This window comes from Chinchilla lanigera, unplaced genomic scaffold (assembly GCF_000276665.1).
Source record: "Chinchilla lanigera isolate Chin_1 unplaced genomic scaffold, ChiLan1.0 scaffold00033, whole genome shotgun sequence".
NCBI classification, from domain to species: domain Eukaryota; kingdom Metazoa; phylum Chordata; class Mammalia; order Rodentia; family Chinchillidae; genus Chinchilla; species Chinchilla lanigera.
In genome coordinates this window covers 1,224,117-1,239,799 of record NW_004955434.1, presented here as the reverse complement: position 1 = coordinate 1,239,799, position 15,683 = coordinate 1,224,117, and the positions used below count along the sequence as shown (strand labels likewise).

At 39.6% G+C, this 15,683-nt stretch overlaps 1 protein-coding gene across 2 annotated transcripts in view; it reads left to right on the top strand.

Annotated features, from left to right (window-relative positions):
* LOC102020156 (chromosome unknown open reading frame, human C9orf85) overlaps positions 1–15,683 on the top strand; it is a 53,553-nt gene that overhangs the window by 21,989 nt on the left and 15,881 nt on the right. The window lies entirely within an intron of this gene.

The window sequence follows — 15,683 nt, the reverse complement described above, 5'->3', positions numbered from 1 at the left end:
TGTGGAGGTTTCAGTCCATACTCAGCTGGCTCAAGTGTGGAGTGGCACATGGCAGAGGGCAACAGTTCATAGCAGCAGAAAACAGCAAAAGCAACAAGAGCAAAAAGGGAGGAGTGACAGAGAGCAAGGCTCTTTCCCTCCCTTACATTGTATGGAAACTACCTGCCCCCAGGGGCAAGTGTAGCACTCACACCCATAATCCCAGTATTGGATTATGGATCAATCAAGAACTCTAGAAGCCCACCCCATGACTGTGTGAGGATTTGGGGGAGACACACAGACACAAACCATAACACCTTAAAAATGGAAATTCTGATATTCTACATCTGTGAACCTTGATATTATACTAAGTGAAATAGCAACTAAAGACAAATACTAGGGGCTGGGGATTTAGCTCAGCGGTAAAGCGCCTGCCTGGCAAGCGCAAGGTCGTGAGTTTGGTTCCTGGTACCGGAGAAAAACCAAAAAAACAACAACAAAAAAGACAAATACTTTATAATTCCACTCGTGAGGTAAAGTAGTAAAGTTATAAAGTAGAATAGTAGTCAGCTGGGGTCAAGAAGAGAATGAGGGTTACTGTTTAATAATTATAGAGTTTTAAATTTGCAAGATGAAAAGAGTTCTGGAGATGCATGGTGGTGATAGTTGCATAACAACATGAACATATTGTAATATTCCTGAACTGTATACTTGAAAGTGACTAAAATAGTGAGCTCTGTGTCATGTGTATTTTACCATGAAAAAAAGAGATAAGTTGGCATTTTGGTTTCCCTCCTACCATCTTTACTTTCTAATCCATCTTCATCTGATCAGATCCTCATTTCATGATCCTCATTTATCATAATCTCAAGAATACATATCTGAGGAGTAGAGAGAGAGACAAGACAAAGTGAAGGAACATTGTAGAAGAAATGATTTTGTCATCACTGGTATGTTGGTGAAAGTGGTGAGATAGAGACCTAACCTTTGTTTACTAGAGCTGACTAGAAGCCTTTTTAAAGAGGATACTTGGGACAGAGGAGGAACAGATTTTATTGCTAAGATAATAATTGCTATTTAGCTCATAAATTGTGTGTCGAGGATTTCTGTGGGGAAGAAAATGGATATCTGTAATGGAATCGGAAACATTAGAATCTCTACAGAGACAGTAGTTCACGTTGGAGATGTAGTTTCAGTTGTCATCTTAAGTGCAGGCATTGTCGAGGCTGTGTTCATGTATTTAGTAGACTGCAAGTGTGGGGAACCACTCAGACTGCTTCAATGTTCGGGGTGTCTAAGGACATCTGAGGATGTAAGCCTGCTTGTCTAGTGCACACACACAGTGGGATACAGTTATGTAACCATCCCTTAGCACAGGTAAACATGCATGTGCTGGTTACAGCACTATACAAGAATGTAAATATGAGATAACAGCCTGTATAAGAATTATACAGTAAAGATGTAGGCAGCTCCTGCTCCGGCTCACTCTGCTCCATGTTGCGTGCTGTTGTTCCTAATGTTTTGCTCATGTGCATTCTTTAACCTTGGGACCTTGTGAAAATCTCCCTTGGGCCCCCTGAGCGGGTGGACAACTGGTATAATCCACAGGACACTGAGGTGGGTGGTCTCATGAAGGCTGTGGAAACAGCACCTAAAGGTGAGGGAGAGTCCCAGGGAATGGCTGATAAGCAACCCCAGCCTCACCGTGGCTACCTGTAGCCACCTTGGCAACTTGGAAGGCCCAGGAGGCCTGGAAAACAGTCCCATTTGGAGCCCAGGGATGTCTTGTAAGCCTTAGAAGTGATAGACAAATTCCTCCCCCTCACCATGAAACAGTGGGGCAGATGGCTTGGCTGATTTCACTCTCTTCTGCCATGTAAATCAAGAGGCAGATGGCCTTGTCCGGCAAGTAGACCAGCTGCTGCAGAGAGAGGGGGACCTCAAGCAATGGCTGCCTGCTGTGGAGCTCAGGCCACGGGGCATGGGAAGCACTGCCTGCTCCAGAAATGTCTCCAGAAGTGTAAATCCTTCTATCCAAGGAAACCCCCAGGAAAATCCCCTGGTTTTGCCAGCTATTCATCAAAAAGTGGAGGTAAAGGAACCCCTAGCCCCGGGAGGAAGACTGGGAGGTCTGGCTATCTCTACCTGTCACACAATGTACATGACCTATACAGCCAGGGAGCTGCAGGAGCTGACAAAACAAAGCAGAAGGTGGCTGAAACAGTGCCTGCATGGCTGCTTCGGCTGTGGGACAGTGGGGCTGATAACATGCAGTTAAGCCCACAGGACGTGTCCCAAATAGCCAGCACCCCCTCTGTGAGACGGATTCTGCAGAATATGCAGAGGACAGCCCCAGAAGCAGATAATCAGACTGTGATAAACTGGTTGATGGCAGCGGCTTGCCTGCTGGAGCAAGTCACTCTCCAGTCCTGATAACTGTGCTATGTGAAATGGGCATGCGGCAGATGATGTTTGCAGTACAGTACCATAGCCCAGATGTGGAACTGCTGATGACACACATGTAGGACATAATCCTGGCAACTAGGCCGGCTGGCACATTTGGGTCAGTGGCAGCCCATCTATCCCCCTTTACCAATCGCCCAATCCACGATGTTTTGGATGCCTTGGCCAGGCTGGGAGATGTGGAAGTGAAGCGCCACGGTAGGGTGAGATCTGTAAAAACTACTGGCAAAGGAGAAAAAGAAGGGGGATCCCATGGCAAATGGAGCCGTCCCCCCAAGGACAGGCGCTGGGGCCGCTGAAGGTCGGTTGGCACCACTTCTGTGTGGACCTGCTGGCAGCCAGTCTAGCTGCAGATGAGTTACACAGCTTTTGGATGTGTTGCTGACTCTGTAAAGGCAGTTATACCCCAAGCAGCAATGCTGGCTGATGGGCCAAGGCCAAAAGGCCAAAGCAGCTCTAGTGAAGCAGGAAGAAGTGACACTGGCCTTGTTTTACCCCAATTAGGAAGCAAACTAAGATGCCCAGGTCTTGGAGGTCCCAGGAGACCGGAGGCCACATATGGAATTGACTAGTGGTCCCCTAAAAATGTGGAGCATGTACTACCATTGGTGGATACCAGAGCCGAGTCAACACTAAGATACGGCAACCCAGACCATTTTACAGGACCTACCGCACCCACAGAAGGGGATGGGGGTTACTACATCACGGTCTAGGAGACCCAAGTGACTTTGGGGCCTTGGGTACTTGCCCCTGTGCCTGGATGATGTTTGTGTTTCTTCTGTTGCTGAAAACATACTGGGGTGCACATACTGACTGGTGCTTGACTCAACACCATGCAAGGAGTGGTGTTGAGTGGTGAATTTGCGTGGTGAAAATTATAGTTTAGGGCCATCCACACCACGTGCTGCTGACTCTCCCGAAAGCCATACAGGTTGTGTGTGTAAGCAGTTCCAGCTGCCTGGAGACCATGAGGAGATGGGATAGACTGTCTTGAAATTGGAAGAAGCAGGGGTAATACACCCTGCACAGAGCCAGCCCTTCAGACAGGTCCTGATGAATGACTGAAATCTCGCCCTGACACTGGCATTCAGGACCAATCTGCCCTCACCCGGGAGGGCAGGCACTGGACCTTCCAGATGCAGCCACAAGGGTATTTACATAGCCCACCTTTGTGTCATGGCCTGGTAGCCCAGCACCTGGCCGCTTGAACCAACCACGCACTGTGTCACTATTCTGCATTGATGATATTATGTTAACCTGATAGTCGGGGAAATTTGAAAGCCACCATGCGTAGTCTGAAGGAAGCTTTGCCGGCATGGGGGGTGGGGCTGTAAATGAAGACAAGGTTCAGGGACCTGGCTTAGGTGTCATATGGTTGAGTAAGACCAGATGCACAACAGTACATCAAGGCATATATGGGCTTGCTAGATTTTTGGCAGATGTGTCTGTCACACCTAGCTACCCTGATGTGCCCTTTATACAAAATGACCAAAAGGGCCACGACACGGGGCTGCACAGACACAGCGGAAGCTGCTCACTGGACAGACGCAGTGGAAGCTGCTTTTCAGGACTCACAGAGGGCTGTTGCATGGGTACAAACCCTACGAGTAGCTGACCCTACCCTGCCATTTATCCTAACCATCAGTGTGGATGATGATGGATGTGCTGGATGATGGATTTGCTGGCAAAAACGGAAAGCAGAAGAACCCTGTTGGGTTTTGGTCACAATTATGGAAGGGAGATGAGAGCCGGCATTCCCTGACAGAAACAACAGCGCTGTATGCTGCTCTGCATGCCTGTGAGGAATCACAGGACAGATACAGGGCTAAGTACAGATGTGGACAGCCCATCCCGGGAGTAGAGTGGCACAGGCCCCCACTGTCATGTGTTGGGGGACGTATGTCCAGTAGCGAGCCTTTGTTGGCTACACTGTTGGCAACAATTTTGGGGCCCAAGACGTACATGGCCCAAGACTACAGGACTTGACCCCTAGACCCTATGCAGAAGAAAAAGAGCGATCTCCAGCTGATGCCTGGTATACTGATAGGTCTTCCTATGACCCAGCCCCACAATGGACAGCTGTCACTATCTAGTCCATTATGGAAGAACTCTGGTTTGAAACCAGAACAGGCAGGTCAAGCTAATAAGTTGCGGACAGTATCACTGCTTGGGGTGCATGAAGAAGGCCTCTACATGTGTGCATGGACAGTTGGGCCATCTTGAAGGTGCTGATGCTTTGGCTGCTGGTTCGGGCAGTTCAAGAGTGACAGATAAGGCACCATCCCTTGTGGGATGCAGACCTGTGGTGAGACTTATGGGAGCGTGGCCAAAAAGCTGACCAGGATATCGTGGTTCAGGATATAAGCTCCTCCTCTTGCCAGGAAATGACTTAGCAGATGCCTGAACAAGCATTGCAGTAGTTGACCACTAAGAGTAGAGTCTGACCAGAAAAGTTGACTGCTGATGCTGCTAGGAATAGCATCTGACCAGGGGCAAGAACCATAGACTTAACCCTCCAGGTTGAAGGTTAACTTAACCCTCCCTTGCTCAACATATGGCCCAGGCCTTGACTGTACTGCCCAGACTTTGATGTTGCTTATGGATGAACCTGTTCAAATGAAAAAGTGGTTTTGCAAAACCACATGGTTCTTGACTTGTTAACCACAATGGAAGGGGAGGTACTTGTGCCGTTACATATAGAATGTTACATTTATATACCCCGGACCTTTGAGGGGGTGGGATATGGGGAACCACCCAGACTGCTTCAAAGCTCAGGGAAATCTAAGGACACCTGAGGATGTGCCCCTGCTTGTCTAGTGCAGGCACACAGTGGGATACAGTTATGTGACCACAACTTAGCACAGGTAAACACACATGTGCTGGTTACAGCCCTATACAAGAATGTAAATATGAGATGTCAACCTGTATAAGAATTACACAATAAAGACATAGGCAACTCCTGCTGTGGCTCTCTGCCCTGCTCCATACTGCCTGGTGTTCCTGAACACACGTGTGTTCTTTAACCTTAGGCCCTCACCTGCGAAAATCTCCCTTGGACCCCCCTGAATGGGCTGACAAGAAGTTAATATATTGAAAAGAAAGGAAAACTGAACAGGAAGCACCTGTGTTGACAGAGAAAGACTATTGAGTAAGAGGACAAAGCAAAGGATCTTAAAAGGAGCAGAAGGGATTGGAGGTACCACCCTACCTGTTAGCTGGTCTATTCTTAGGAAAGAAAAATTATTGCTAGATGAATATTTTTAAACATATTAGTGAAATTTTAAAAAAGAAGGCTTGCTTCACATAGCTCTGACAGTAAAGCTGTTTGTTTTATAGAGAAGTTTTTCTTGGATTATTTACTAAAAGATACTCAAAGATAATTGAAGATACATTACCTTAAAATACTTAGTACTTGTGTTTTAATTAATTGTAAGACAAAATTTCCCCATTGTAAAAAGATAATCCCTTCTGTGTTTTTCTTAAAATGTTCTTGTGGACCCTTTCTTAAAAATATTTTGTGGCTAGGGATGTAATTTAGCTCAGTGATAGAGGGTTTGCCTAGCATGTGCAAGACCCTAGCTTTGATCTGTAGCATCACAAATAAATCTTTTTTTATAACATTTATAACATGCCCTTCTAAATTGAAACAAAATGGAAAGATTTTAAAATCTTCATAATAGAGTTCTTTGTTCAAGCTCTAACTAATCCCTTCAAAACTGCAATAGATTTATCAGTGCAATGTTTAGTTGTTAGAATCTAGCTTCAAAAATACTTCTTTGTTCAAGTACTTACAGCACTATTTTAATTTTTCTTTAAAAGTGAGTAGGGCTGGGGTTTTCATTCAGCAGTAGACAGCCTGCCTCTCAGAATCAAGTCTCTGGGCTTTATCCTCAGCACCACACACACACACGTACACACACAGAATAAAAAATGCTTTGGAAAATAAAATTGCTGTAGTAGATTTACTTACTGCCATGGCATGTTTCTGCCTGTTAGGCAGGTGTGGCTCTATTTAAGTGTCTGTATTAAATATGTCAGTGAAAATGGGTCATTTGCTTGACTGCTGAAATATATAGAGTTTGCAACTGATAGTATCTTGACCAACTTTGAGCGAACTATTCAGAGAATAGCCCTCTGTTTGAGCTGATCAGAACTCATTTTATATTCAGTATTGGGGTGAAGCTCTGATTGTTTATTGTTGCAGATGTCATTTGTTAAGGATTCCAGCAGTAACAAGAGAAACGTGAAGAAGAAATCAAATATTATTTGTTGTTGACTTGTAGGAAGAATTTGCGTTGTATATACATTGAACAGGAGGAATATTTTGAGTATTCCTGGTATATATTTCACTTCTGTGCTTGTTATTGGTTTTCTAAGGAGTCTGATGAATTTAGAAAGAATGAGAGGAGAACTAGACTTCAGAGAAGAAAATTATTTTACCTCACTGAAGAGCTATACCTCCTTTTCTGCCTGAGATAGCTTTTAATTAAAATTTTATACATTAAAATGCCAAATGTTTATGTCTGATATATATACATATCAAATATTTCAGAATACTAGTATAATATTTTAATTTGACAGATTTGATTTTCTTTGTAATGAATTCTTAAAATGTTGATAGCCAATCTCTAAGTAAAAATGCTTTATAATTTCCTGAAAAAAGGTAAACTAATAGTAACTTTGATTTTATATTTTTTCCTTAGATTACAGTAAAAGCTTCTAGTACTACTAGAAGCAACTTCAAAAGTATTTCTGGGATATGTATATGATTCACTCATTTCCAGAAACAGTAAAACACATAAAAATAGCAAAACCCAGTAAGTTATCCAAATAATGTTTTTCTGATAGTGGTAGATGTTCAAAGTGTTACTTGTTATCACATTAAAAAATGATTCAGAGGTTTAAAAGTTTTAAATGAGTAAAAGTCAGTATCCTGGATGATAGAGTAACTAAATGTAATAAGTTGATTTTATCAAGGATTTTAAAAATTCCCTTTTTAAAAAGGAGAATGGCGGTGTCTTTTGTTCTTTTAAAAATACTAATTACCAGGCGTGGTGGCACACGCCTGTAATCCCGACAGTCTGGGAGGAGTACTGCAAGTTTGAGCCTAGCTTAGGCAACTTAGTGGTTTAGTGAGACACCGTCTCAAAAAATAAAAAGGGACAGAAACATAATTCAGAACCCAAACATAGTTCTAATCCTCAAAACTGTGATGTTGATGATGATGATGATGGCCAGGATCAAAAAGCACAGCATATTTTTATAGGTAATATTTGGGGACATTTATTTCAATATCCAAATAATACGCTTCACTCATTCAAATTTGGCCTTTTTTTTTTTGTACAATGCAGTCAAGTTGAACAATGTGTACAGATTTGAGACTTCTTGTCTGCTTTATCAGAATAGCAAAAATAAATGTAATCCTGGAATTCTGGGAAGCCAAGAAGGAAGGAAAGAAAGTTCAAGCCCGGTTCAAGGAATTTAGATCCTGTCTCAGAACTGAACAAATTTGTTAAAAGGGGGCTGGGATGGGGGAACAGGGGTGTCCTTTAGTGACGTCATGAGTTTGATTCCCGGTACCGGAAAAAAAAAAGGGGGGGGGGCTGGGAATATAACTGTAAAAGTGCTAGGTTCAATCCCTTGTATCACAAAAGAAAAAAAAAATACATATATATACATTCAGTCAGAAATTGGAAATAATCAAACTGTATAATAGGTAATTGGTTAAATTACATTATTTCTCTGAGTAAATAAAATGTACCCAGTACTAACATGATTTAAAGGCATATGTATTAATATGGAAAAATTAGTGATAAAAAGTTACAAAGCAACATTTAAGGAAACACAAATTTATGTAAATACTATCATTTAAATGCTAGAAAATATAAGTATCTCTGAACTGTTTTCCTTATCTTTATTTTTATTAACTTTTTACAATGTGGGTGCTCATATGTAAATGTTCATGTTGTTTTAAATCTGTAAAATAGATTAAAACATTTTTCATCTACAAAAGTGATAAAGTCTTGTCATAAGGAAATTATACAGTACAGTATACCATTGTTAATATACAAAGAAATTATTGAAGTTGAAGAACTAGTAGAGAAGGAAACAGACTACTAGACAGAATACTGTATGAGAGAATGTGAACATGGCCCACTCACCTGCCCCATTCATATTTATCTGTATATCAAGGGGACTCCTAGAAGTCTTCTGTAAATATGATTAAATCAGGTGCTAGCTATACCATGAGAAACTGAGCTTCATTAGTTAGTATCAGTTATTGGGGATAGTGACAGAAAAAGTATACTATGTAAACATTTAAAAATATATTTGAACTTACGAATTTAAAAAAAAATTAATGAACTTTTTAAAAAAACAAATTAACGAATTTTAAAAAAAATTAATGAATTTTTGAAAAAAAACCTTAAACTTTAAATCTGTATAAGATTTAAAAATCATTCTAAAATTCTTCTAAGATATATAAAATCTTATATTTTAAGAACTTTTAAACCTCGTATGTGAAGTCTCTAGTAACTTAAGCTAGACACCAAAACCAGAGAAAAACATTATTAAGAAAAAACTCAACTGTGGCTATCCCTCATGAACATAGATACAGAGATCTTCGAAATATTAGCATATTGAACTCATCAGTACATAAAGAGGAGAAGAAATCACAACAAAGTGTAGTTTATCACAAGAATGCAATGTTCATGAATATGGACATTCAATATTGTTAAGATGTCAATTCACTATAAAATTCATTTATAGTTTAATGTAATCCTAATTAAAATCATAACAAACTGGTTGAAATAAACAGATTGTGAAATTTATACAGAAAATCAAAGAAGTTGGAAAAGTTAAACAATGTTAATAAGAAACAAAGTTGAAGAACTCATAATACTGATTTTAGAACTTACCTTAAAAGCATAGTAGTTAAGACAGGGTGGTATCGGTGAAAGAATAGTCACATAGATTAATGTGGCAGAATATTGTGTCCAGGAATGAATGCTACATGCATTTAGTTTTTGATGAAAGTACAAAAACCAAATTCAGTGGTGCTGGAACAATTAAATAGACATAGGTAATTGAAAAAAGAACTTCTTCCTGTATTCTGTACCAGTACAGAAGTTAATTCCAAAAGTATGAGACTAAATGTAAAAATTAAAATTGCTAAACTTCCAGAAGAAAACATAAGTGAAAAAAACTTCACCATTCTTCAAAGATTTCTTAGATTTTACACAAAAAAGTATGGTTCATAAAAGATAAAATTGCCAAGTATTTATTAAAATGAGATGTTCTGCTTTTAGGAAAACAATATGAAGATACTGAAAATAAAAGCACAGACTGGAAAAATATATTCTCAAAGCATGTATCTGATAAAGTGAAGTTATCCAGAATATGTACAGAATTCTCATGTCTTAATGAATTTTTTTAAAAAACCCTTAAAACTAGAAATTCCATTTGATCCAGCTATTCCCCTTCTAGGTATCATCTCAAAAGTTAAAAACATCCTATTACAGTGGTACGTGCATACCTATGTTTATAGCACCACAATTCATAATAGTTAAATCTTGGAAGCTGCCTGCATGTCCATCAGCAAATGAATGGATTAAAAAAATACAGTATGTGCACACAGTGGAGTGCTTCGCTGCTATGATGAAGGATAAACTTGAGTCATTTGTAGGGAAATGGATGAGGTCCTAATGTTAAGTGAAATAAATCAGACACACAAGCTTATAAAATATAAAGACCAAAATAAAAAATAGATAATACGGAGAGAGATCTTTTTCAAATAGTCAACAGATGGATGGAGGGAGGAGAAGGGAAGGGAATGAAAAAAAGGATTTAAAATGTGTTACGTACGTGTACAGATTCCCCACAAGGGATGTGAGGATTATGTACTTCAAACTTGCACTAATAAAAAATAAATTTTAAAAAATGGACAAAATATTTAAAGGCTTTATTAAAGAAAGTGTACTCTAAGCACATAAAATGATATGGAAATGTAAATTAAATCATAATGAGAATACTACCATTCTTTTCAAATAGCTAATGCAAAAAATATTTACAATTTCAAGTGCCCAGAGGCATTCGGAGAGCTAGATCTTCATAGTTGGCTATTGGGAATGCAGAATAGTACAGCTAGTTTTAAAACAGTTTGTTACAAAATTGTCATACAAACCAACCATGTTACTACAGGGTATTAACCTAAGGAAAATAAAATCATGTCCATATAAAATTTTGTATGTAAATATTTATTAACACCCAAAACTACAAACAACTCAAAATGAATGAATAAACATTATACTAATCCATACCATGGAATACTGTTAACCAATAAAATGGAGTAAGCTCCTCAAATGACTATACCTTATCATTCTATTTAAATGGCAAAAACTACAGGAACAGAAAGCAAAACTACAAGAACAGGAAAAAACTGTCTGGAGAGTGGAGAGGGTAAGTTGCAGAGGGGATTGTCAACCGTGGAGTATGAGGGAACTTTTTGGACTGATGGAAGTGCATATTTTAGTTGTGAGATCCATAGACCTGTATGTATACCTAAAATGGATGGATTTTACTCCATGTATACTGTACCTCACAACTGACTTATGCTGAGTCTTTTTTTGTTTTTTGTTTTTTTAGACTTAATACAAAAAAATTACATACCTTAGTAAAATGCTGGATTCAGGAAAGGGCACCTTAAAACCATGAGGTGGCATGTTTTTGTGGGATAGTAGATTAACATGACCCCTAGGCTATTGCTGATCTTTATAATTTGAAGAGATCTCAGTCACCACTTTAATCAAATTATCACATGTGGTGGGTGAACTAATGGTCAGCTTGTAACACTCAGCTGAACTGTGTCAGCGTGGTGCTGGGTGTGGAAGGCCCACCTGGGGATTGTTACCAACAGCTTGAGAAGAGACTTGGAGAGGAAGGTGTGTGCTATTGATTGTCCTGAAGAAGCTTGTCTCACTGGCTTTCTTGATAGGAACTTGGCTGTTACCATCAGAGGAGCTCAGGTCTTCGCTGTTGCTGAGGATGGCTGTAGTTCTTTTCAGAGGAGCTCTGGTCTTACTTTGAGTGTTGCTTCCTGGCTCCAGTGCAGATCCCTCACCCTGCTGGCCACAGACTTTCTAGCTTTCACCGCTGGCCTTTGGGTCTTCCCAGTGCAGATCCTTGGTGCAGACTTGTAGGAGACATTGTTGTGGACCCTAGATGTCCAGCTGGACTCATGGAGGACACTGCCATGGAATTCAGGCCCTCAGCTGGATTCTTTGGGTCTCTAGTGTGTGGGCAGATCTCCCACACTCTTTTGCATTTGATTCTTTGGGTGAATTTTATAAAATAATCGTATAAATTATGTGTCCCGTGTTAAATTGTTTCCTTCACAAACCTCAACTACAACATCACTGAAGTTCAGCATTGCTGACTAGTGAGAACTAGACATTATATAGTTCTGACAGCGTAGTATAAAGACTTAGAGTAGTATAAAGTACAGTAGCAACAGTTCTGATCAAAAAATACCTAACCTGAATGCTGTCAAGCCTTTAAACCAAACTTCTAATTTACAGGAAATATAGGAAGTAAAACTGTTAAGTTCTAATATGAGAAAACAACCAGACAGCTCCGGAACATGGGGCATTCTCCAAGACTACTTGCCTGGTATTTTCACAAACAACTGTGTAATGAGAGGTAGGGGAGACACCTCTAAATCAAAAGAGAGGTAGCAGCCAGTAAGTAGTGCCTGAGGACTGATTTGATCCTGGTTTTGGTGGTAGGGGTTAGGGTAGGTGGAACAGCTCTGAAACACTTAGGAAATTTCGGTAAACACTAGCTACATTCACTGAAGTTGTGGAGTTATTTTTCAGTTTTCTTAGGTATGGTACCAGTGTGGTTAAATAGGAGAAAGTATATTTCTAAGGTATGATTAGTAAGAGAGTCCCTCTCATATCCTTCACTTATTTTAAGTGTACACACACACACTAAGCAAATACATAGGTAAAATGTCAATAATTTTCTTGAGGAAGTGTGTATATGGCTGTGTTAAAACTTCTGCAAGTTAGACATTTTTCATAATAGGACAGAAAGTTCTTAGCATGCAGTTGAGAAAAATAGTATTTATTGACGATGACCATACCATATACAGTGTGTTCCTATAAAAATCTGTGACCACTGGGGATCTATGCCTACATTACATTCTTCAGAATAACCTTTTTTACTGCACTGTGGGCCTGACACCACAGGCTTACATTGACAGCTGGTGTAGATAACATTTCTGTGAAACGCTTTTGTGTTGTAGGATGTTTTTGAAACCTTTGTTTACTGGATTGCATGATAGCTTTCTTGGGGAAGGTGAAACCTTGTTTCTGTAACAGTGTAGTTGTGCTGCACCCGAGAAACTGACTGAGGCACGTTACAGACAGTGAGTTGCTTCACTGGAAAGCTCAGGTGTTGCTTGCAGTCCCTCTCTAGCAGGTACACTTCCCAGCTGTATTCCTGATGGCTTCGTACCTGGTCTTAGTTTTACTTCATCCTGTTTTCCTCCGTCCTTTTTTTAAATTTTAGTTTATAAGATGCTTTATAGGCAACAATGTTGTAGCATCGAGAGTCTCACTATGTACAGTAGTTCAGGGTGGCATTGAAATCACTGCGTAGTCCAGGATGGCCTCAAACTCAAGGCCAACCTCCTGCCTCAGCCTCGAAAGTACTGAGATTACAGGCACGCACCACCACGCCCTGCAGGAGGGAAATTCTTTTTTTAAAGAGAGGACTAGAGCAGGGCAAAGACCATGGCCAGCACATAGAAGTGAATTTTCAAGGGCAGGTGGAATTGGCATTTTCTTTGAGAATTTCATTCTTTTATTTATTTTTAATTAAAGGAAGTAAAACAAACCATTAGTAGTTATCTATAGCATTTCTTAAAGAATTATGTGTAAGTCCCACAGAAAAATTACATTAGTAGCTTTTGAATAGTATTCAAATTTCTTTTTTTTTTTGGTTTTTCTCCGGTACCAGGAACCGAACTCACGACCTTGCGCTTGCCAGGCAGGTGCTTTGCCGCTGAGCTAAATCCCCAGCCCCAGTATTCAAATTTCTTCCCTCACAATAGTATCATTCTTCAGTTAAATGATACTTCTTGTTTTATGAAATACTTTTCAGCATCAGCATGTTGAAATCCATGTTGTGTTTACAGTTCTCTTTTGCTGCCTTCTAGGGCGTTATAGTCTCCCTCCAGTTTGGATTGCCGTATTATATTACAAAAGCTGCGTTGTCTGACAACGGCATGTTTACAGCAGGAATAGCATCACTTAGTCTAACATGCATATGCTTCATGGACTAAAGATGGCTAAAACATTTTAAGAGCTGTGTATTAAGAATGTCTTTGATATACTTAAGTTTACTTTTTTTTTTCTTCCAGTACTGGGAATCAAACTCATGACTTTGCGCTTGCCAGGCAGGCACTGTGCCACTGAGCTAAATCCCCAGCCCCAAGTTTACTAACTTTTAAAGTATTCACTTAAGGGCTGGGGATATAGCTCATTCAGCAGCATAAGCGCCTGCCTGGCAAGTGTAAGGTCTTGAGTTTGATTCCTGGTACCAAAAAAAAAAGGAGCTAAAAAAAAAAAGTATTCACTTGATAAGGAAGGTTTTTCATTAGCTGACTTCTAAGTTTAGTGGACTCTAAGCTTTTTTCCCCCTTGAAAATCTGGAAAAATAGTTGAATTAAGTTATCTTTAAAGACTTATATTTATAAAACTAAGTTTTGATTTTATATGTGGGCATACTTAAATCTTAACCTTAGCCTATGATCTATGAAGAATATACTGAAACTAATTGCCAAAGTAAGGTTAGTTGTAAGCACAGGTGTAAGGTATGGTGGCCATGCCCTTTGCCCCAGGTGGAACAATTCCTACAACTAGGATTTATTTTTCTTTGCTGAGATGGTTGGAGTCACTTCTAGTTTGCTAAAATACGATAAAACAAAGTACACACTTTCTGCACCTATTTTTAAGTGAAAATGCTACTTACTCTCATCCTCCCCCTTACTCTTTTCTTAACACTTAAAAATCAAGTTTAATTTTCTAGTCATGCCAGTCAGTCATGTGAACGCTGTACAACATCTCCATTTATACTGCTTCACGCATCACTCACAGGACAAGTTCTCACAAAGATCTGTTTTGTTCTACTGTTGATCCACCCTAAAGAAACCAGTTTCCAAACTGCAAGGCTTTGTAAATCAAGATGAACTGGTCAGAAATTGGATACAGAAGCAAACAGGAAACCAAATAATGCTGCCTAATTAATAAGTTAGTTAACAGGCACATGTAATAAAATTGAAGGTAATCAAATGTTCCGCATTCTAAGAATGTCCTCGTTAGACTGTAATGCATTTATAGTGGAGTCATACTTAAAAGGCAGCAGAGCCAGCGAGAACAAGTGATCGATTGTGAATTTCAGTTGTGTGCATTGCTTAGCCAGCACTCCGTGTGATAATGAGTAGTACCAAGGTGGAGAGAAGAGGAATCTGGTGTGTAGGCACAGGCTTCCCTCTCTCCGGCAACTGTGAGTGGGCCACGGAAGGTGCAAACACAGTATCAGATAGAATTGACTTTCCCAGGAACTCTCTCAGGAAGAAAGGAACCGACCTCTACAGAATGCATAAATCAGAGTATGTTTTTCACCAGAGTTAATTCAGACATAATGTATTCATGGAGTAATTTGTGGTTTTTGAAAATACCCTTTGAAGTATTTGCTCTTTGAATAAATATATGTCAAATTAGTTCACCTTATTCAGTGCTTTCAAAAATACCAAGCACTTTTCAAAAGTCTTTTCTTTCCAGTGATCTAATCTAAGCATTGTGCTTTTAATTCCCTATCAGATAGTTCCTAAAGAATCTGTATCTTTGTGATGTGCTTTTCTCCTTGACAAGTTAAAGAAAGTAAACAAAAACAGCTTTAAAAAATTAAAATGTCCTCTACTCACTTCCTGCCTTCCTCATCCAAAAGAAATCAGACAATTCTCAGAGTACTTTGTGAAAATATTGTGTAAGACATGAATCAAATGAATATGTCTAAAAAATAAGACTATTAGAATATGATACATTTTAAGGTGTTGCCATCTCAAAAGTTTTTGAGAAAAAAAAATTGTAATTAAAATGTTTTCTTCCTTTATGAAGATATTTGCACTTAAGCTATTCACATTCACAGATACGTTTTCTATTTTGATGAAACCAGGT